Here is a 21,292-nt window from a genome sequence, read left to right as displayed (position 1 = left end):
CGAGGTCAGCGCGCCCCGCCGGCAGCGCTGCGGCGCCACCTGCCGGCCGCGGCCAGGAGGGATCGGCGGCGCCGCCGGGGGGACTCGCCGCGGGGCCGGGCCGGGGGAGCGCGGCGGGGGGTCGTTCGTGCCGGCCTCGGGCCGCCGTCGGTGGGGCCGCCCGGCCGAGCCGCCTCGCGGAGCGCCAGCCTGGCCGGCCTCCGTGCTACGGCGGGCAGCCGCCGCCCTCCGCCTGGCAGTGCCCGGGCCTGCGCCCCGGGCCGAGGCCTAGGCTGGCTCCGATCCCGCGGCGGCCCTCGGGGGAGCGTGGGGCCAGGGGGAGGGACGGGCCTCGGACAGGGCTGCCGCGAGGCACCGCCGTGGGGCGGGACGGTCCCCGGCCTCCGGCGCCCGGCAGTTGCCTTCCACGAAGTGCGCTGGGGGAGTGGCACGTGGTCAACCCTTGGCCCCGAAACCGGGGGAGCTGACGCGGAGGCACCGGCCTCACTGAAGGGCTACAGGGAGACCGGTGGCAGCGCGGGGGAGAAAACCACCGGGAAAGAGGCAGCCGAGTGTCCCTGCTAACGGCCCAGCGAACCTGACAGGGACCAAAGGTGAGTGTCTCAATCGCTTGTCCTACCGACGGGAGAGGTGGACAACAAGTACCTCCTGGCGACACCAGGCTCCACGAGGTGTGAGCACAAGGGAAGCCGGGCACTGTTTTAAGGAACAGGCATGGCACACTTTTCCAGGATAAAAAGCGTAATGGCAGGACAGTACTGCGACCCCAAAGTGATGAATGGGGCAGCAAAAGAGGAAAGAGTCTTAAAGGAGACAGTGCATGCAATTCCCATCTTGACTTTTGTGAAATCGCTTTCCCAAAGCTTTGTGCTCTCACAAAAATGAAGGAGCTTCCTCCTCATTTCTTCATTCAATTCAGTTATGGCCCACAAAAAAAGAAAGAAAAAGGCAAAATCTCCTTTCACCCACCAAAATCCTAAATCCAAGGTTTCTAAGGAAGAAGAACTTTTGAAGAACAAAGTTATATGAGCTCCAGAAATGCCTTTGTCTCTTTTCACTCCCCTGTGCAGCCACATTAGATAGAAAGCACCCGGTGACACAGCACAAGAGATGTCAGATTTCTCTGTAGGGGTTTTCAGTTGACCCATACGATTTTGGGGAGGAAGGTCAAACTTCTACAGTAGACAAAGCAAACGGTGTAGGAAGAATGTCTACAAAGAAGAAAGGTTTTGTCTCGGAGGAATGGTGTCTTAAGAAATTACTCGGCAGAAATATATGTATTAGATAAGTGGGGAGGAAGCTTTCTGGTTTTGTTTGTTGTTTTCTGTTTGTTTGGTTTTGTTTTTAATTGGAAAGCTACAAAGGTGCCACGTCGGACTAAGGTTTGTTCTTAGTTCCTGAGTTGTTAAAGCTTGTTGGGCCTCTTCCAGCCTTCTCCCCTTCAGTAAGAAACTTCCTTGTGTTTAGTGGGATCTGCGTCCACACCTCTCCAATAGTCTCAGCAGACAACAGTCATGTTCCGGAGCCAATTACTCCATTTGCTCAGTTGTTCTGTTACCAGCCTGCCATGCGAATATGGGTCAGGGTGAAACTCTGCTCATTCGTTGCTCTGATATTTCCCGTTGATTTGCTGTGAGTTAAATGATGACAATTTAAGGGTTTGACTGCGCTGACGTAGGTACGGGATTGGTCTCTTTTGATGGGGGTAAGGGAGAGAGCTTTTCAGTCCCATTTTCACAACTACCTTTTCATCCCAAAATATATTACAGGAATGAACAAAAATGAAATACTTAAATCCTTAGAAAATAAGAGCAAAGAGCACAGATACTACAGGATCATGATCACCTAAGGCCACGCTCACCTCAATACTTGTATTCACAGCAGTCTGCCAAAACCAGCTGTTTGAAAGGTGTGAAACTACCACAGGTGGAGGCATCTCTGGCAGTTATCTCAGCAAGGCTGTAATATGTAGTTCCCTGACCTGGCCTTCCTTGAACTGTTAGGGAAAAACAGTTACAATTCAGTGATACCACTTGATGATGCCGCAGAGCTCTGGGGTTCTGTTAACAGGACCATGTAGGCGGTCACCCTATAAATCAGCATAAGGTGTTTTACTTGGACATGATATTTCAAATACAAAGAAAAGAAAACCAAAAACTGTTTGGAGCAATGTTGTGGCTTTTCAGTCTTAATCTGATGAAGCATACCAGAACATGGCATTTGGCCAGAGGGAAACATGCCTTTTATATGGCAGTATATAATGGATTTTGCATTCGGAGGAGGAAGAAGCACAAAAGGAAATGGCACTGTGACTGCCTACTAAGCAACAAATCTGGAAAGTGCTTAATATTCAGTGTTAGCTGAAATCCCGGGCTCAGAGAAATCAGTGGGAATTGAGTTCCAACCCAGCTAGCTAGCTCATGTGTTATCAGTGCTGCTTAATCAGCCTCTGCTCCAGCTAAGGATACATTTTTTTGCTACACAGTACATATTTCAAATGCCTAAATTCTATTTGTGTCTAAATTGAAACTTTCTTTTCTCATGGCATCAGTGACCTGGAAACAGGCTACGCTCAGCAGGATCGTTATACCCATAAAGAGTACAATTATCATTAAGCGATTGCTTTATGTCAGGCAAAGGAAGAAGCACATACATCATATCCAAGTGTACAGTGGGGCTCATGAAATACCAAGATTGTTTTGCCTGTATTCTGTTTCTTACTTAAATTCCTGCCCAGGAAGGTGGTAGAGTCGCTGTCCCTGGCAGTGTTCAAGAGGTGTCTGGATAAGGAGCTATGAGGTATGGTTTAGTGGTCTGCAGTAGCAATGGTTGGACTAGATGATCTTGTGGGTACTTTCCAACCTTGTAATTCTATGATTCTTCTCAGCCTCTTTTAGTTTCATGAGATGGAAATGGAGTTGTATTGCTAATGATAATAAACTTGGCTGCGAAATTATTCAGGTAGTTCTCAGGTGGGATCCACCTGGTCTTGCATTGCTGCAGGAAATAACCTCTGCATGTTTTTGGTTTTTCAGCCTGGACTGTAAAATGATTGTCTTGTGTAAATAAGTTACTAGAACGCAATATGCTTGTAAACCACCGTTTGTATAACATATGCTTATGTGTCACTATTTAATTTCCCAGAAAATAAGCTGAATACACAATACGTTTAGGTTCAGATGTGCAAATGGATGTTGGCAGCTATGAGAAAGGCACTACAGCATTGATCAAAGTTGGATCAAATGAAAGCTGTACTGAAAGACTGTATCATGATGTGATGTGCATTAAAAGATAGCTTTTTTAACATTGATTTCAGAGAAATGTATGTGAAATACCTCAGTGCCACTTGCTATCCTGAATTTCTTGGTGTAAATCTAGAAAAGAAGCAGTGGGCCCTGACTTGAAAATGCTTCAGTACAACGGAGCACCTGGTGTACAGAGAGTTAAGCATAAGTGCCAGTGCTTGCAGGATTTGGGATTAAAGATAAACTCATCTTCAACAGAGGTACGTTATCCTAATTGCATTTTAAATTGGACCGAATTATGCTTTAATGATCAGTGGGAGCAGGATCGTTAACTTCTACAGAGCAACTTTCCAGAAAAGGAAGAAAATGTGACCCTGTATCTCTGGTAAAGGCACAGTCATTCTGAGAAAGGCGACTTTCAATTTGTTTAGACTATAAAACTCAAATCTTTCCACTGAGACCCAAATACACTGAGAGACAAATGTAAGGCAAGGTATAGTGAAGCTGCCTTGTAAATGACTGTCATGTCAAAAAATGAAACCTACTAAAGGTAATAGCCCCAAGTGAGATTTTTTTAAGTCACTCATTTACTGTGAGAATTCACCTGTATATTAGTACTTCCATAAACTTATGACCGGCGGCCATAGATATGTTTGTATTTAATGTGATCAATTTATTGATGTCATAGGTAAATAACATCAGCAGACTGATATACCTTTTATCTTTATGAGTAAAGCTGATAACTTATGTGGCACAGCCACTCAATCAGGTGACTCTTCAAGAATGAATATAAAATTCTGGCACACAAAACACCACCATAGCAACAAAGACAGCCTGGCAACAGCAGCTGCTGCATAAAAAGAAAATTGGAAGGGGAGGGAATGATCTTGTACAAAAGTCTATTTCTTGTCAAAAGCAGTTTAATTTTTTTTCCCTCCCCATCAGCATCATAAAATGTCTTTAAAATAATGAGAGAATAAAGATGAATGCACAGTGTTGGGAATTATTTATGACACAGGTGGTAGCTTTGTGTATATGCAATGACTGTTACGCTGTTACACTTCCTGGGACCATAATGTACAGTGGATGAATTGTCCTGGTACACAGCTGGCACCTGTAGATCTCCGTGCTGCAGAAAACCATACACGGTTCCTCCATGCAATGTCCTGCCTGAGGATCCTGAGGCTGAACGACCCACTGAGGACGAATGACTTTCTGACCCACTGGAACCTCAGACTCCCAGCATTTCATGTCACATTAAGATTAATTTATTACTGTAGCAAATAGCAGAGCTCCACGCGTGTGCTTTTCACACATGCATTCATGTACATTGTCAGAAGCTGAAACTGATCTAGATGTAAATATTTACCTTTTACTCAGAAACTTTCCTTACTTTCCTGCTAGCCCTGTCAGGGCCTTGAGGGCACTAAAGCTGTAAAGGCCCTGACCCTGGGGTCTTCTTCCAGCCCTGCCCATGGCAGAGGGCCCCATTTCTTCTCAGCCTGGGACCATCAGTCACTGCCCAGAGATGCTGAAGAACTACAGTCTCCTGCTCTGTCACAGCCCTGTACGTGAGCTGCTGCTGTAGCCTGACCTTGGCCCAGCCCCATGGGCCAGCTCTCCCAAGGCTGTATCTGGCCATGCTTCCTCTCACTGGGCCTGAGCCTGCCCCCTGCCCATAGGCCAACATACTTTCCTAGTCCCACCAAGGTGCTCTGAACTGGGAGCAGCGCCCTTGGCCTTCCTGGCTTCTGTAGTGATGGCAGAGGGATGAGCACTGGCTGGCAAGATCCTGTCCTTTTGCTCCCTGCCAGGGGAACTTACCACAGTGCCCAGCATTGTTGTCCCCAAGGATCCATTGGCCCTTGTGTTGCCATGACATTCCTTGCCTAACCTCTACTTTAGGTAAAACTATTACCAGAAAAGCACTAAATTACTAAAACATTTACCCAGTAAGAGTTACAAGTCAAAAAGCCAGTAGCCTGGTTCCCAGGAAAGGTGTTAATTCACCCTTTGCTACATAACATAACCTGCTCTTGCTTCTCTAGTTTATAGCATTTTTAATAGCTTTTTTTTTCTATTGCAGATTGTTAAAACTTGCCTGTAAAACATGCAAAGCATTTAAGAGTGCTGAATAAAGTTATTTGTGAAGGCCTTCAGTGTTTACTAGAGTTGTTAAATCACAGCTGCTCTAAACTATCAGAGGTTCACTGACTTCAAAGACGGGCATTTTTTTGCACCACTGTCATACCTGCATCTTTTTCTTTTTTTTACCTGCCTCTTAGTAATTATGTGGGTAGATTAGAATCAACTGGAAAGCAGCCCATCTCACCTGCTCTTATTTACATCCAATTTAGCTGTGAGTTGAACTAAAAGACAAAAATAAGATGGGTTGCAAAGCAGGCAGTGCAATGAAAAAAGTCTTCAACCCACAGCCCCTCTGGAAAACAAAACTTCTGTGCTTCATATTTTGTAGTTGCCAAAGGAATGGGACAGTGCTCTGTTCCTCATGCAATTAGAAGAGGAAACTTCCTGATTTATTCTCTTCTTGGAGTGCCTTAGAATTACAGAAATCCTCTGGTGGTGTCTTTTGGAAGCATAACGAATCAGTGTGCACTTTGCCTGCACTCTCTTCTCTAATTCCCACAAGCTGAGGACAGGATGGCCTGTATTTAGATGGTGTGCAAGATTATGAGCCTGAGAAACAGAATTATATTCTCAGATCTGTCCTAGACTTCTTTCCATAAACACATGATTGTGTTGTCCATTTAGGCTCTTAAGTTCATAAAGGGAAGAAACCTAACTTACACATGCTCGGGATTTCTAGATACTACCCATAGCGTTGGTTAAGTAGCTTAAAAAGGAAGCACAATAGAAAGGATTTTATAATTTTTTCAGGTAATACAAATTTAGGGTGATTTTTCTTTATGTTGTTGAGTTTATTAGATTGGCAATTTCATGCATTTCCAAATGCTGTTCTATCTTTTGATACTTCTCACAGATTTCACCAAGGTTTTGATGATAGGCCTTATCTTGAAGTTAAGCAGCTCATTTAAAATTGTACATCTTGCTGTAATCGACAAATGTTTCATTTCTTCTCTCTTCCCTTTTTAGAACTATTCTTTTTAACGCGCTGCTCTGAATCATCACAAACTTCTCATTCCCATTCTGGCTACTTTACATTACTTGCACTTGTAAAGGGTGCAGTTCCATGACTGACAGAACATTAGTCACAAAGCAGCAGAACACCATTTACATAGTTGAAAGCGGTTGCTCTGAACCATATTTCTAAGGCCTGGAGCAATTCTGTTGTGATGTAAACACTGAACCACAATATCTCTTGGAATTAATTATAACTCTTCATGGCCAAAAAAATAGAAAAAGAAAAGTCAGAGAAGTTAATGAGCTGATTTTAATTTAGTTCAGTTCTTAACATTAGTTGTCTAAAAAACACTGTTGTCACTAATGAGGTATCTAATGAAAGGAAGGACTAGTTAATCTGCAGTCTACTGGCAGAATAAGCGTAACTGCCAAAGTCTGAGGACAGTGTTTTCTTTCATGACCAAAAAACTGGAGCTAAGCCTAATAAGCCAAAAGCTATTACAACCTATCCAAACTCTTATGCTGCTTAATCACTAAGTATTTAAGTAAAGTTTAGTATATTCTCTTGAACAAATAGATCTGTTCATGAGGTGTTAACCACAGCTGATGCTGTAAGCCTAGAATTTCAGTAAAAGCTCTGACACTAGAAATGCAGGTTCAGTGAATGGCTGGGTTGTTTTATCACAGTGTGTCTGTGGCAAGGAAAAATACTAACAGGTAAAGCAGCCTGGGAGGCAATCTGCTCTAACAGGACGCCTGCTGAGCAATCAAACAACATTTACCAAGCTCCCAACCAGAAGACATTGTTAGAAGCACAAAGCCGTTGTCAGAGAAAGGTAGGAGGTTAAGCAGAGTGCCTTTTTGAAGAAGACCACAGGCTACATCATGATATTCCTGATCAAAACAAAGCCAACTGGGGAAGGAAAGAGAGCAACAAGGAACATGCGTATTTTCTACAGCAGTACGAGATGACCAGCAAACAGTGCCGATCTTTTTACTCCCATTTTCTCCTCAAGTTTGATATTAGACAATAAGCTCAATGATAGCAAAAGTTCTCTCATTCCTGGAAGATAGAAATGAGGAGGACTAATAGGTCAAACCAAAAGGGCCCAATCAAATTTTGGTCAAAGCCATTCCACCAGTTTGAACATGACACAATTATCTATCTATGACATTATGCAACAGCTTTGATTAAACAGCTGATTATTAATTTAGAATTCAACATTCATTTTCCTAGAAGTCTTGTAAATATATAAAGGTCATTACATATAAATTCAAATAAGAAAGAGCAATTACTGCAGAATCTGAGGTTTCAAAGCAGTCAGCAGATACAGAACTATGAGCAAAACCAAGCTGAGAAGGGACATCACAGACTATAATAAAGAATACCTCTTTACTTTTCTAAACAGGGAGAGATTTGCAGTAGTCATAGGGAATATCTGGCACATGCACTGATGTGAATTAATAATCCCCCTGTTAGTGTTTCCAGTATTTCGTAGATCATCCTTCAGCAGACTGTGCTTACAAAATTAATCTAAATGCCAACTAAGCAAACTACTTTTTCTTACTTATTTAGTAGGAAACAAACACAAAACAATAGACATTCTTTGCTTTACAGCGCCACAAAATATTATTTATAATCTTGTAATACACCAAGAATTCAACTATGATTACAGTCACACTTTCCAGATACATATTGTTAGCTGTTTGGACAAAGGGCTGTTTTCTACTGTCTAAATCAGCAACACAAAAGGAAGCACGCTCAGAGTGAGTATCATCACTCCCCTAAGAGACTACAGTTTCACAAAAAGTCTGAGACAGACTGAGAACTGAGTCCAGATTTCCAAGTATTGTTGCTCTGCTCCTACGTATCTCATGGCACTGATAAAAAAAAGACACAGATGTTTCAGATATGATACAATAACAAAAATGAACGGAGCAGCATAGGGTGGGGGAAAGGATCTTGTGATTAGCATTATGTAAACATTAATTGATGATTAGCGTTTAATATGATTTGGTTCCAAGCTGTTCAATAAAATTCTAACCGTTGATACTATCTCAAACATTAAGTCAAAATGAAATAACAGGACTTAATTCTGAAGAAGTGTTTTAATTATTGCATAGCTGCCTTGCAGAACAGTTCAGGACAGGTGCATAATAGAAAGCAGATGAAAAACACAGCAATCCGACTTCAGCTTGGCATTTTAAGTGAAGTCACTGAAAATTCAGTAGTGTGAGCTCGTCAACTGCAAAGCCAGAGCAGTTTCAGTCCTGCTTCAGAAGAATTTCAGATCCAAGTGGCTGATCGTATGCAGTACTGATCTACCGTGTTATTTTACTGGTATCCATTGGGTTGTAGATGCTGATTTTTTCCTGGGATTAGCTCATAAGAGTTGGCTTTCACAGACAGAAGTGGGATATGGGACCTGAAGGAGCCCTTAACATGAAGGCTGTATTCATGTAGAAATCCAGAATCCTACATGCAAATAGAGTGCCTCTATTTTTGATAGGAGATGCAAAATAATAACATATGACTATTTGCACAAAATTAGGATCTGTCTGTAGAACAAGCATTTCAGACTCAGGTCTCCTTTCTCCTCTCTTTCTACTACCTTGGTATTCATCTCTGGAAACTTCCTCATGCCTCAAATTACTGATCTAAAAAAGGGACATGGATATTATCTGACACAAATATTGTGATCTGTAATTTATACCTAATTGTACTACAGAATGTCAGGAAAAGCATTGCTTACTTCTATGAAAATAGAAAACATGATAAAGTTTAGCAATGGAAGCAGAGGCATTGGTTTGGAGCCAGTTTGTTTCCCTGGTAAGAAACCATTTCCCTCTTATATTTTTATGGAAGTATTCAGGTCTTTTGCTTACATAGCGAAGTAGAGTAGGAAAGTGAGGAATGCAGTCCCTACACTTTATGCCTTCTGTATCTGCATTTTTGTCTCTTCTTTGGGGAAAAATTATCTGCACTTAAGACTTCTCAAGTTTTTCAGCACCTTCCTACACAAGGGGAGAGCACATGGTTCTTTCTGCCCCCACAACTTCTACTGTGCAAAAGCACCAATGTTTCTGCATAAGGTTCACCAATGCCAGCAATGTACTCAGAGGTGAGTGACTGTGAATCGATTTAAAGGAGAGGTACTCACATTGTTGGTGGTGGCTGGCTGGTGAAGTGTCCTCCCTGGGATTTCCCCCAGCAGATACAGGGGGCAGGCAGCCAGTAGAGTGTCCACCAATTCCTCAACACCAGTGGCAGCCAGCTGCTAAAGTGTCCACCAAGCCCTCATAACCAGTGGCAGCCAGTTGGCAGAGCATCTGCACCGCCCCTTAGCACAGGGGCCAGATGTATATCATTCACATAAGTAAGTACAGCTACAGAGCAGCTTCCCATGAGCAAGTTACAGCTGCATGTAGGAGCACAGACCAGGGCAGCCTGCCCATGTTCCCAAGCTCTCACACTCCCTCTTATCATGCCTTAGCCACAAGTTCAGGCCGTGATCTGTGTTTTTCTATACAACTTCTCATTCCCTCCCTCACCAGCCTCTCCCTTGAGAAGTCATTACACACACAATGATTGGCATGGTAAGAGTTGAAAGAGTACTGCTGCATCAGCAGCTGATCAGAACCTTATTCCACTGTGGGAAGAAGGAGTGGTGGAAAAAAATGCAAGAGAATAAGCCTCAGTTAGGTGTTTTATAACATGCAGCAAATCTGCTCATGCTCTGTCCCATATTTAGTGAATTTCATTTTGTTCTAGAGATGTTTTAATACCAGACTGTTTATGTAGGTGAGGGATTCCAGATATGTGTGTGAAGATGAAAAGAAGCTTCATAGTCAACAGGAAATGCCATGCAATCTACAAAGTCAACAGACTGAATCTGAAAACATTACTGCAATGACAATGGAGGAGAGTTCATGGATAGATTCAGTATTTCTTTTTTGTAGTGCATCTCGATGTGCATCTCAGATGCTGCATAGAAAAGTTATGCTAAGGGGCAATACAAAATGCGATCAATTTTAATGCCATAGCAACACACACGCAGAAGGGGAGTAGTTTCATTAACTGGAGGCAATAAAATACAATTTGTGGCATGTGCTCAAAATCTGGAAAAAACAAAACAACACGGAACAAGAACAAAGATCTGAGAAGCAGTTTCACAGAGCTCCCTGGAACACTTACGAGCACTGAGGATAATAAGTTCAAGCTGCAAAGATAGAAGGACAACTTGTTTCTATACTGGCCCTGGCAGGATTCTCCAGAAGTATCTTGACATACCGTCACTCACTGGTAAAGAACAACTGGCTTCTGGTATGCCACAGAGGTGCCATACTTTTCTCATTTTCCCTCCTCAGCTGCTTTGGAAGATGGCAGATTTCCAGGCTTAAGGCTGGCAGAACTGACAGGCTTCAAATTATTCATTTCAATCCTTATTTGAAAGCAAGTCGTTATTCCTCAGAGCTGTAGCAGCCTAAGCAACTTCTCTGTTGCCCTCTTTTCCTGCAAGATAGGATTTTGTCTCCCTGAGGAGGCGCTGCATTTGACATGTTTTAGAAAACACTGATTTGCGGGTGCAATGTACAGCGTGGTCTGGGAGCTCATTTGACAAGGCAGTGTACTGCATACTCTAAAATATCTTCGTGTGTTTCAGAGTGGTTTCCAGCAAAGCTAATAAAAGTGTAATTATCCGGGAAATAAAGTTTATTCCTCCACACAGAAAGAGTGTTTCAAAGATTAGACTGCGTTCCCTTTTAGGTTGCCAAACAATTTTTTTTCCAACACTCTTCCCAAGCACACATCTTTTAAAAGAATTAGCATTGTGGAATGGTATTTTCTCAGCATATCTTTGTTGTTGTTGTTGTTGTTTTGTAAAATGAATATTAAATATGAGATCATTTTCAGGTGTTTTCTGAGGTATGAGAATGGGAATTGATAAGCCTTTCTGCCTTTATGAGAAAAAGCCATACAACTATGTTATCCATGCTTGTACACATTCCTACTTTTACCCCTAAAAGGTGCTGGAACGTGATACACCAGGTGCTTTCATGGAGAACTATGTCTTTTTCTGCAAAGATTATTTTCTTCACTTTCTAAATCAAATTATTTGAAATATCAATTTTCAATAGAAGGAGCACTGATTTTCCCTTAAACACTTAAATCTCCAAGTCCAATTTCAGCTTCCTTTGCCTGCCTCCTGCAACTCATTGCTGCCATTAAGAAATCAGCCTGCAGCATGGACCATTAGATAAATGACAGCTGAGAGCAGTTTACGAAGCTGTTAGTTTATGAAACCACTAGCCACCACTTCCCAAACAAAACAACATCCATCAGTTCTTCTCGTCGCTCCTGCTTTTGTGGCAGGGGTTAGTTGCTTCCTCCTAGATGCCTCTTGCCTGCAGCCTGCACTTATCACCTCTCAGGACCTAGTAGGAAAATGGAAATTGGCAAGTAGCCATGCTGTAGGCATGTTGGTGCAGTGGTAATATTAGCTGTATTCTCTCAGTGCAAGTCTGCTACACAAAGCTCAGTTCTGCTCCAGTTCACCTGCACTGGTGGCTAGAAAAGCCATCAGTCCAAAACCATGTGTGCAGCCAGCTAAGACTATTCACATATGTCAAATGTCATCCTGAGATGATCAGAAGGCATGTCTGCCTGAACCCCAGGGCAAATCTGCACGGGACAGGAGGTGCCTTATCTCAGGATTCTGGATGCTGCTGCTGCAACTCAGATCTAAGTCTGACCCCAAAGTACAGGCAAGGTGTGCTGACAGGAACTTGAACGGGTATTGCCTTCTGGCACTTCAGGGTGGCAGATGGAAGACAAGGCTACTCTCACAGTCACCAGGAGGTAGTGTTTTACTCAGTCATACCAATGCACAGGAGCTATGTTTCCGAAGTTGATGCTGTAGTCCTTAATATAAGTTTGTCTTGTTCCACAAATCAAAGTTTGAGTGACAGAAAACGCCTGTTGAGGTAACTGGAAAACACATTTGGAGGTCTGTAACAGTCTGGGGAAAGGCAAAGAGGTAGGTGTACAGTGAATTTGATAGCTGTGTGTATTTGGCCTGTGCTGCTTACAACAACTGAATAAAAAGGTTTTCCTGCTTTATTCTTTTTAAATGTCTCTGAAAGCTTCAAAAACAACTAGATTTTCAGTTGAATATATAAAGCTGTGTTCTCTAATGAAGAGTCTTAACCTCTGTGGAAGACTTCCTTCTTTCTAGCAGATACAGACAACCACAACCTGCCTCTAATGGCAGCATTTCTATGGTCTGAGAAAAGGCTGTTAAAAAGATACTGCCTCACAGTGCTGTAAAAATGACTTGAAAGCCATTTTGCTGCTAGGTACTTTATATATACAGCTACTCAGAAAGAAACGTGTCTTCTGTGCTATAAATTTGAGAGAAGGAAATGCGTACAATGTTTTTGTAGATAGGAAAAGAAAGATTGTTTTATGTACAATATGTAATACTGTGGACATGAAAAATGGTGGCATTATCAAAATATTCTGTATCTACTGAAGATACTGTGTAACTCTAATAAAGCTGCAGCATTTATATCTTTGAAGGTATTTTCATTCTGAGTTCTTGAGTTGTCTGCAATAAACACTCGGATTTCTCTGCCTGTCCTGAAGTTAGACTTTCAGAAATGGGTGTGCTGCATGCCTGAAGACTGTTTTGCTCTTTAGTGCATTTGTTACACTGCGTTATTTAATCTGCAAAGTCTCTCTAGGGCTTACCACGTTTGAGACAGGGGCAAGGAGAGGTGCTTTGTCCGTGCTATGGCATACAAATCAGTTTCCCCAGATACACTAGGAAATTGTCGCATTGCATTCAGGATCATTTCCCAGAGCATTCAAATTCATTCTTGATTAGCTCAGTTTGCTTTACCTGTGTCACACACTGGAGCCCAATATCTTCCAGGTTTCTTATTTAAGTAACTTTTGGAATAGATAAATAATAGCGAAGTACATGCAAAATGTAGTCACGTCTCTCTGTGCATTTGTTATTTAAAAGCAAACCATTTGGGTACCATTACAGCCTAAAAAGAGGCTACCAACCAAAGTGCACACGGAGTGCTCCCAGAATCTCTGAAGAAAACTGCATTGTATCCTTATGTCTCCATCTTTCGCCTCCATGTCAGTAAGCAAAAAAGAACTTCACATTCTCCTCTAGCAACCGGTATAATACAGAGTAGACTGAAACAGGTTGAGATCATAGATATTCACAGATAAAGATAGGATGCATTTTAAAGCTTTTACCCTTCTGCTACCTAAGCTTAAACTTCCCTGAAGGCCACCTAAACCATCCTGGCTGGCTGCTGACACAGCTGTGGTTCATGCTTACGTACATACTGATGACTGTGTCACATCAAAAGCCAGAGTTAGGTCCAAAAGTTTGGCCTGATTTAGCAATGTGGTCAAACACTGAAGCATAGAAGTAGCCACCCAATAAAAACAGTTCACAGGCTTAACAGCAGCAAAGAGTTAAACAGCCCAGAACAAACTGATCTACAAATTAAATCCTCATGCAGTAAAACACCTTAAAACGTCTGAAGTCAGAATCATAAGTAGCTGCCATGGTTGTGACCTGTTCTTGAACTATCCTATATAAAGGCACCATAATAGCTTTGTGATTTATGCTCACTGTTTAATACACTTTCTTGCTAACAGCAATATGTTGGCATTGATTTGCTTGCTTTAAGTAGAGAATGACAGTCTTCCAGTCTGTAATTGCCAGATCTCAATTATAGCCTTTATGTATGGATTTTTAGGTGAACTTTATGAAGAGTTACATGCGAATATTCAAGCACTGTATTATAAACACAGACAGCAGTATCAGTTTAAAAGAAAGATACTCACATGTTATGGTATTCTTTTACAGTACAGCAACAATTCCTTATATATTATATGTTTAAAAATAGTGTTCCTAGCACTGGTACTTGGATCTAATCATCATTGTCTGTACAGTAATTTAGGCATATGTTTTTAAGTTGCATATATGTAAAATACTTGCTTGCCTTATTCAAGGTTTAATCTTGATGATTTTCATGAATCAGTCAGCTGAAAGTTTACTTAATCACAATAAAATCGGAGATTAATACATATTTAATGAGGATAACTTGCTAGTCAAAAGACATTTACTCTTTTACAAAGAAGAAATGTTAAATGTGAAAAGGTGGATAATCAGAGGTTGTTTCTGGAACAACAGAACAAGTTTCTCAGCGTTTAATCAGGCTTTACTTCAAGTTTTGTGGCATCATCTGACAAATGCATTACTCTGAGAAACAGGAAAACTGCAAAAGCAAGTTTTTTAGAGTTCACTTGTGGGAAAAGAGCTGCTTCAAAACAGTAGCTTCCATATCAGCTTGTAAAATTACGAGCAGATTGATAGCAAGAGCAAAATGCAAGAGATACTGAAAGAGCAGACAAAAAAAAATTGCACATATCATAGAAAATGGCTTTAGTGAAGTAGAGCACATATGGACTTCAGAATTTCATACAGAGGAAAGCAAGAGGTGAGAGTATCAGCATTTATCAGAAGTTTCTGAAATGCTATTTCAGACTTCTTTTTCCACTGCTCTTGGAAAGTAAACCAAGTCTCTCAGGTGGTGTGAACTGGTACAAAACAACAAGACAACACTGATTCACAACTCCTAAGCTCCTCTTAGTCAGCAAAAACTAATGTTCTTTATAGTCAGACTAGTCCCAATGACTACACAAAAACAGCTCCTGAGACAAAACGTGACAGAGTTTAAGTAAGAGCAGAATCTGAGCCTTAATTTTTCTATGGAAAAAAGATCAAACGTAATTGTGATCAACATAGGAATCATATCAATCTTATCACAAGCTCTAATCCATCTTTTCTTAGTTTATTACATTTGGAATAACAACGCACTCTAATGCATATCCAGTGATTGAGGAGATAATTTGTAGGATATCCTAAAGCTATAAATTTGTGCGTATGTGTACAGAGAAAGGAATCGTACTTGGATCAAAATTTGGTAACTGATACTGCATTATCAAAGAGATACTAGATAAAACTGCAAGATCCAGGCTTGTGTAAAATATCAAGCCATTAGCCACCTCTAAAATTCAGTTTCTGATAAGTGCTGTTTACCAACAGAATACAACAAACTCACAGAAGAACATGGGCATGCCAACAGATAGTCCTGTTCTACTACTGCTGTTAAGGCATATGGGAAACTGCTGATCACAGCCTGAACCTCTGACCACCTGAGGCAAGCAAGGAGTCAGCTGTGGGAGCACAGGTGAAGGTAATTCAGCTTTGCTACCGGCAGGGTGGAGCCTGGCTGCACCTCTCCCAGATCTCATTTAAGGGCTGACTGCCACTAAGGCAGGATCTCTTTCTCTGGAGATTTCTCCCACGTGGAGTTTACTGCAAACCTTCAACAACAGGGAACATTTTCCATTTATCCTTCTGTCATGATACTCTTTCATATGAAACATCTGTATAACCTCTGTTTGCCTATCAACTGTGTACACTTCATTTATGTTTTTGGATTAAGACTTTGAGAAGAAATCTGGTACCCAGTTAGGGATTCCCTAAATAATAACAGGTCTATATTTTTAGGAGTATTCAGTAAAAAATGGCCCTTTAGAAATATAGCCAAATATTTAACCACCAGGCTGCACAGAAAAGTCTGGCTTTATTTTAGATGCTGAGCTATTTTCTGAAAAAATGCAGTCTAATAAACGACTCAGCATCTGATTTAACATCCTTCCCACCTCACAGAGAGGAGCAAGTAGCTATAATTCCATTTTCTTTAGAGCTTTCCAGGTTTTAGGATATATTTCACACTCCAGTGGCTGTGATTCTCGTTAATGATACACAGAAAACCACAGGACTTGCACAGCGCATACACACAGCCCCAGGGCAATTCCTACTTGCTGCACCCTTTCTGGGCAGTCCCCTACTTGGATGAATGCTACTCTGGGCACCTGCTGCAGAGGATGCATGGCCAGGCTCAGGTGGAGGCCTTGATGTTGAAGGACAACTTCTGGCAGTGTCAAACCTGTTTTTGACAGCTGCTGTTTCAGCTTCAGTGTCTCTTCCCTGCTAATCCAAGCTTTCATGTTTGTTTTGTTTGTTCTTTCCACTGCTATTTCATCGATATTATTCCTTCTTCATTTCAAAAGTTTACAGGCATTTCTGGCTTATGGTTGTCTTTTGCTTTCAGATGAGCTGTTTCTGACAAATGTGCTCACAGCCCTTTTGTGACACGCACCCACACACCCTGCTTATGGTGCTGCTCCTGACTTGGCAGGTAGTGCTGTCCAGCCATCCATGTTGTGCACCATGGGTGTGTTGGGTCTGCACACTGTTCCTTAAAGTTTTACAAGCATGGACAGTTGCAAACAAACTTGAGTTACTGAGGTGACTTGTACTATGAACAAGAATAGAGGAAATCATTATGATTGAGTAGTTTTTTGTTGTTTTTTTTTTTTTTATAGTAAGTTACAGATCCTGATTGGGACCCCTTCTATGTAGATCAGTCCTGTTTTGAAATGTTAAGTATTGCCATCATTAATATCAGGCTTATTATGCCACAAATTTGTCTCCTGCCTTGATATTTTCTTAATTTCTATCCACTAAGATGAATGTACACCTTATGCTCAGCAGGTTAGCTCCTCTCACAAGTGCATGAAAAGCAATGGGAATGCTAAATGGCATTCTGAGATCATTTTTGAAAAGGATTGAGCCTGAAAGCTCTTCAGAAGTTCAGATTTACTCTTATAGGAAAAATATGGAATATGTCAGCCGCAGCTACTGTGACCACTCATTTATGCTAATGGACTTTGATGGGAACTTCTCTCATCAACAATTTTTTTCAAAGCCTATTCACAGTGTTTCAGAAGCTTAATAGGCCTAATGGTGTGGGAAACTGAAAGACACAAGATGAACTGCACTTTCATAGTAACATTATACTGTCATTCTCTCATTTTTACAACTTTAAAATAGTACTTGTGCATTTGAGGTCACCCTAATCCTATGTCATTTTGAGGTCGTTTTTGCTTTCATTACAACTTGGTTTATTCTGCAAAGACAAGTTATTCTAGAATCTTAACTGTAGGGAAACAAAAATTGGACTTTAATGTGTATATGAATACACACTACCATTGATCAGAGTATAGTTATGATCAAATACAGTTATGAAGAAAAGACAGCCATCCTTGAGAAAAAACAACATCCTTCCAGGGTGAAGAAGAGAGAGATTCCCATATAGTTGGCTTATGCTGTCCATGCTTTAAAAGGAAAAAATACCCCTCTGAAGGATTCCCTTGATGCACAAAACAGCACATAGGTAGAGATAATGGGAACAGATCTAAACTGTACTCCTGCAAGGTCATGCTGGATTCTAACCAGGATTTTGAAGTGATTCTAAAACTCTGTGTGAGGGCAAGTCAACAGCTAAACAGGGACAACTGGTTCACTTTACCTGTGACTATACCAGACCTGAAACAATTAGTCTACTACTACTGGATTACTACTCCTGCCTCTTTCTTAATAGCTACCTGAAGATGGTTGATTGAGATTAATTTTTCCCCATCTTTCTCTGAAGTTTGTGCCAGCTTGGTATAGGTAGGAGCATCCCATTTTTTCAGTTGCAAGTCAATACTCTTTGGAATAGACTTAAAAGAGGAGACTTAAAAAGAGCAAACACACATGACACTTAGCAATACTTAAAAGTAGAAACCATGAGACAAGCAGCAAGTGAATGTGCATAATCTTTGACAAAGCAATGAAGATGAGAAGAATCCACAAAAAAACAAGAATTCTTAGCCATGAGGTATTTTCTAAATGAAAAATTGAACTGAAGTAATCCCTTGATCAAAAATAAACTGCTTCCTGAAGACAGGATGCCAGGTTGAAAACAGCCGTCCAGGATATTTGTCTGAGTCTGTTCTTTCCCACATTTGTAGTACAACTGTACATCAGTCCATTGAAACTAGAACTTTCTAACTTTTTTTCCATAACTGATTTCATAAAGAAGAGCATTCCTACACTCAAAGGTAATTAGCAAACAAAACTTTCAGAAGATATTCCTTAGCCCAGCCAGTGACAATTGACAATTATTTTTTTAGCCAAAAAATGTTTTTTCCCTATAGTCTTCAGTGCCTCCTTTCAGTAACATTCTGTGTGGCCTCCAACTTTCTGCTTAATCACCTGCAATTCCTTGTTGTATCTGTGTTTAGGGAGTATAAAAGACAATTAAGTGGGGTAAAGCTATAAACAACAAAAGCAAATAACACCCTGCCCCCAGCAGCTGTGGACCCTTGCAAACAACAGCTGGATGTCCCCAGAAAGACTTGATGACAGAATACTTTCAACTTATATTTACTTGCTCACACTATCAAGCCATAGTATCTGGACAGTCAAGCCCGTAAATAAATCAGAACACTCTTGGATTCTACTAAGCTGGTTCTTACTTAATGAGCAATCTGTCAGTGATAATGGAATAATGTGTCCTATTAAACTGATCACAAGTTTGAGTGAGCAGTTTGAGTTTTAATTTTGGCTTTGGTTCTAACTTTGAAAAATCACTTAACTTCTTGTAACTGTATTTCACATCTGTGATAACACTTGTATTCTGTAGATGCATAAGGCTTAATTAGTTAAAATTCCCCTTAAAAAGTGTAAAATGCCATTGCAAATGCTCAATACCATCTTTTTTATTTTTTTCCCTCAATAGTGAATTGGCATTATGCCTAGACCTGATTACAACTGTCCAAAAACCATTCATAATGCATACGTACACAAAAAGGTACATCATCCATTATATATGACCTTGAGTAGCCTAGAGAAAGGTTATTAGCCTAAGTAATCCACTAAGTATCCTGCTCTCTCTAAAGTGGTGCAGAATTAATAGACTGTAAAATATGTATCTTGATTCTCCACTATCCTTTGCTTGCAGTTAGTTCTGTAATACAAGCTGTTTCTTTAATGTAATATGAATTACAGAAAGGTGATGTGCAATACAAGTTCAACAGACACTTACTTGGTTTGGACAAAATGTAAAAAATTACAGTTAATGTATAATCAGAATGATATTGTTTATTTCAGCTGTACTTAGATATCAGATAGCAATGTAGCTTAGCTTTAAGAGCCTTACAGGACTTTAAATTACAGCTTGCTTATAGATGAGTATCATGCTTGTGTTTATGAAAAGGATCGAGTGAATTAAATGAATTGCCCAAGAGGAAATAAGGACCAAGTTGTGACTGAGGTAGAAAGTTTGATCAGCATCCTAAGTTGTTTGATAGAGTCTCACCTCCAGCTCTGTTTTACTGAAGGACTTCCTTTCTGCTGTATCTGTTGTTCTTGTTTTTGAAGAGGAAAGATCTCTAATAGCCACACAGATATACAACTCAGAAACAAAGTATGATTAGGATTAATCTGTCCCGGCTGTTGTGTTAGCCAGGACATTCCCAAGCCAGCCTTAAAGGTGCACAAATATCTCGATGGCCATATTTCCAGCTAGAATTTATGACCATTCTGTTAAAAATTTCCAGGTAGAATTTATGACCATTCTGTTAAAAGTAACTTTTATCAATATTCTAATAGAAAAGCAAGTTGTGGAATTGAAGAGGAGAATGGTGCAAACCTGAAGTTAATTTTGTTACCGCTGTATAGCCAAGGAGCAGGAGAGCGTGCAACAACAAATAGACTTGAGTGCAAGAACTACACAAATTCTTCCCTGTTCTGATTCAGACCGAGTCCTTAGAAATTCTGCTCTTTACCTTGTATTCCCATACACTGTCCACACTTCCTAAGGGAGAAATATGAAGACAACAAAAAGCTGCTTGCCCATTTATGGTCCTGTTAACAAGAATGGATTGGAAATGTAACTGTATGTCTTTGTGCTCCTCTGCCCACTAGTCACATTTGAGGTTGATACTATATGCAACAGCTGCTACTGCCTGAGAACAGAGGTGTTACACGTTACGAGCAGAAAGTAATCAATGTAGGTATATCTATTGCATCCCCTTTCTAAGTTACAGCTGGGCCATATTAACTTGCAAGGTACCCTCTGTCTGCAGTCCTTAAATCTTTGCCTGAGCTGTCAAAAGATTTGGCAGGGTGTCACTTCAGTCTGAACCCTATGTTCAGAAAACACGAATAAAACATTCATCCTGTTAGTGTCACACAAACTGCCAATTGCACAGAACAACTTCTGCAGACAGGAGCACAACCTTTCCCACCTTCTGGTAATCAGTAACGCCCTGATGAGGATGCTGCTGCTTGCCAGGAAGGCAATTAATCCTTCATGAATATTTGGTCCTTGGCCTCTCTGAGGATTCCTCAGTGCATTGGATTATGCCAGCTGCATGTCTTTTCCGAGATATGCTGCTTGCCAGAAAAGAAAGTGGACTTAATGCCCACTGTTTTCAGGAAAGAGTATCAAGTACTTTCATTTGCTTACAGACGCAATCAAACCAACCATCTGTGCTCTATTAACGCTGTTTTGACTGAAACCAGGACACCTTGGAACGTTTGCAGCCTGCAGGTAGCTGAACAAATGACAGCTCAGCTGCTCTTCCTGATGGTTTCCTAAAGGCTTCAGAACTAGATCTAGTTGCTAATAAAGTTGATAAAAAATTCCAGTGATGTTAAGGAGGATTGATTCAGATCCCAAATGAGTTAATCTGTTTTAATTAAACAATATTTAATAAATAACATCTGAAACAACTGGGCTGCTATCTGAACATTTAGTAAGATAAGACTGATTGTAAAAAGGATTTGTCTGGGTTGTCTAACTGCAGAGGGTGTCAGACCAAGCTTTTATAGTAGAAAAAAAGCATTTATCTTGCTGTGATATCAAATTGGCTAGGATAACTGGTTTCAACTGAGTTTTGCCAGGTCTGCAGCAGATCAGAATGTTTTAGAGATCAAGCTGGTCTCAGTGCCATA

At 40.9% G+C, this 21,292-nt stretch overlaps 1 long non-coding RNA gene across 2 annotated transcripts; it reads left to right on the top strand.

The window, feature by feature from the left end:
- Positions 1-144: 144 nt before the first annotated feature.
- Positions 145-5,401, top strand: LOC140249456 (uncharacterized). Of its 2 annotated transcripts, none has more exons than XR_011903015.1 (3): positions 145-593; positions 3,317-3,505; positions 4,353-5,401. It is a non-coding gene; the product is annotated as an uncharacterized lncRNA (long non-coding RNA). The 2 variants fall into 2 exon arrangements; XR_011903014.1 differs by having other exon boundaries at positions 3,379-3,505; positions 4,353-5,346.
- Positions 5,402-21,292: the final 15,891 nt, after the last annotated feature.

The sequence above is a fragment of the Excalfactoria chinensis genome, chromosome 3 (genome assembly GCF_039878825.1).
Source record: "Excalfactoria chinensis isolate bCotChi1 chromosome 3, bCotChi1.hap2, whole genome shotgun sequence".
In the NCBI taxonomy this organism is placed as follows: domain Eukaryota; kingdom Metazoa; phylum Chordata; class Aves; order Galliformes; family Phasianidae; genus Excalfactoria; species Excalfactoria chinensis.
This window is presented reverse-complemented; position numbering and strand designations above follow the sequence as displayed.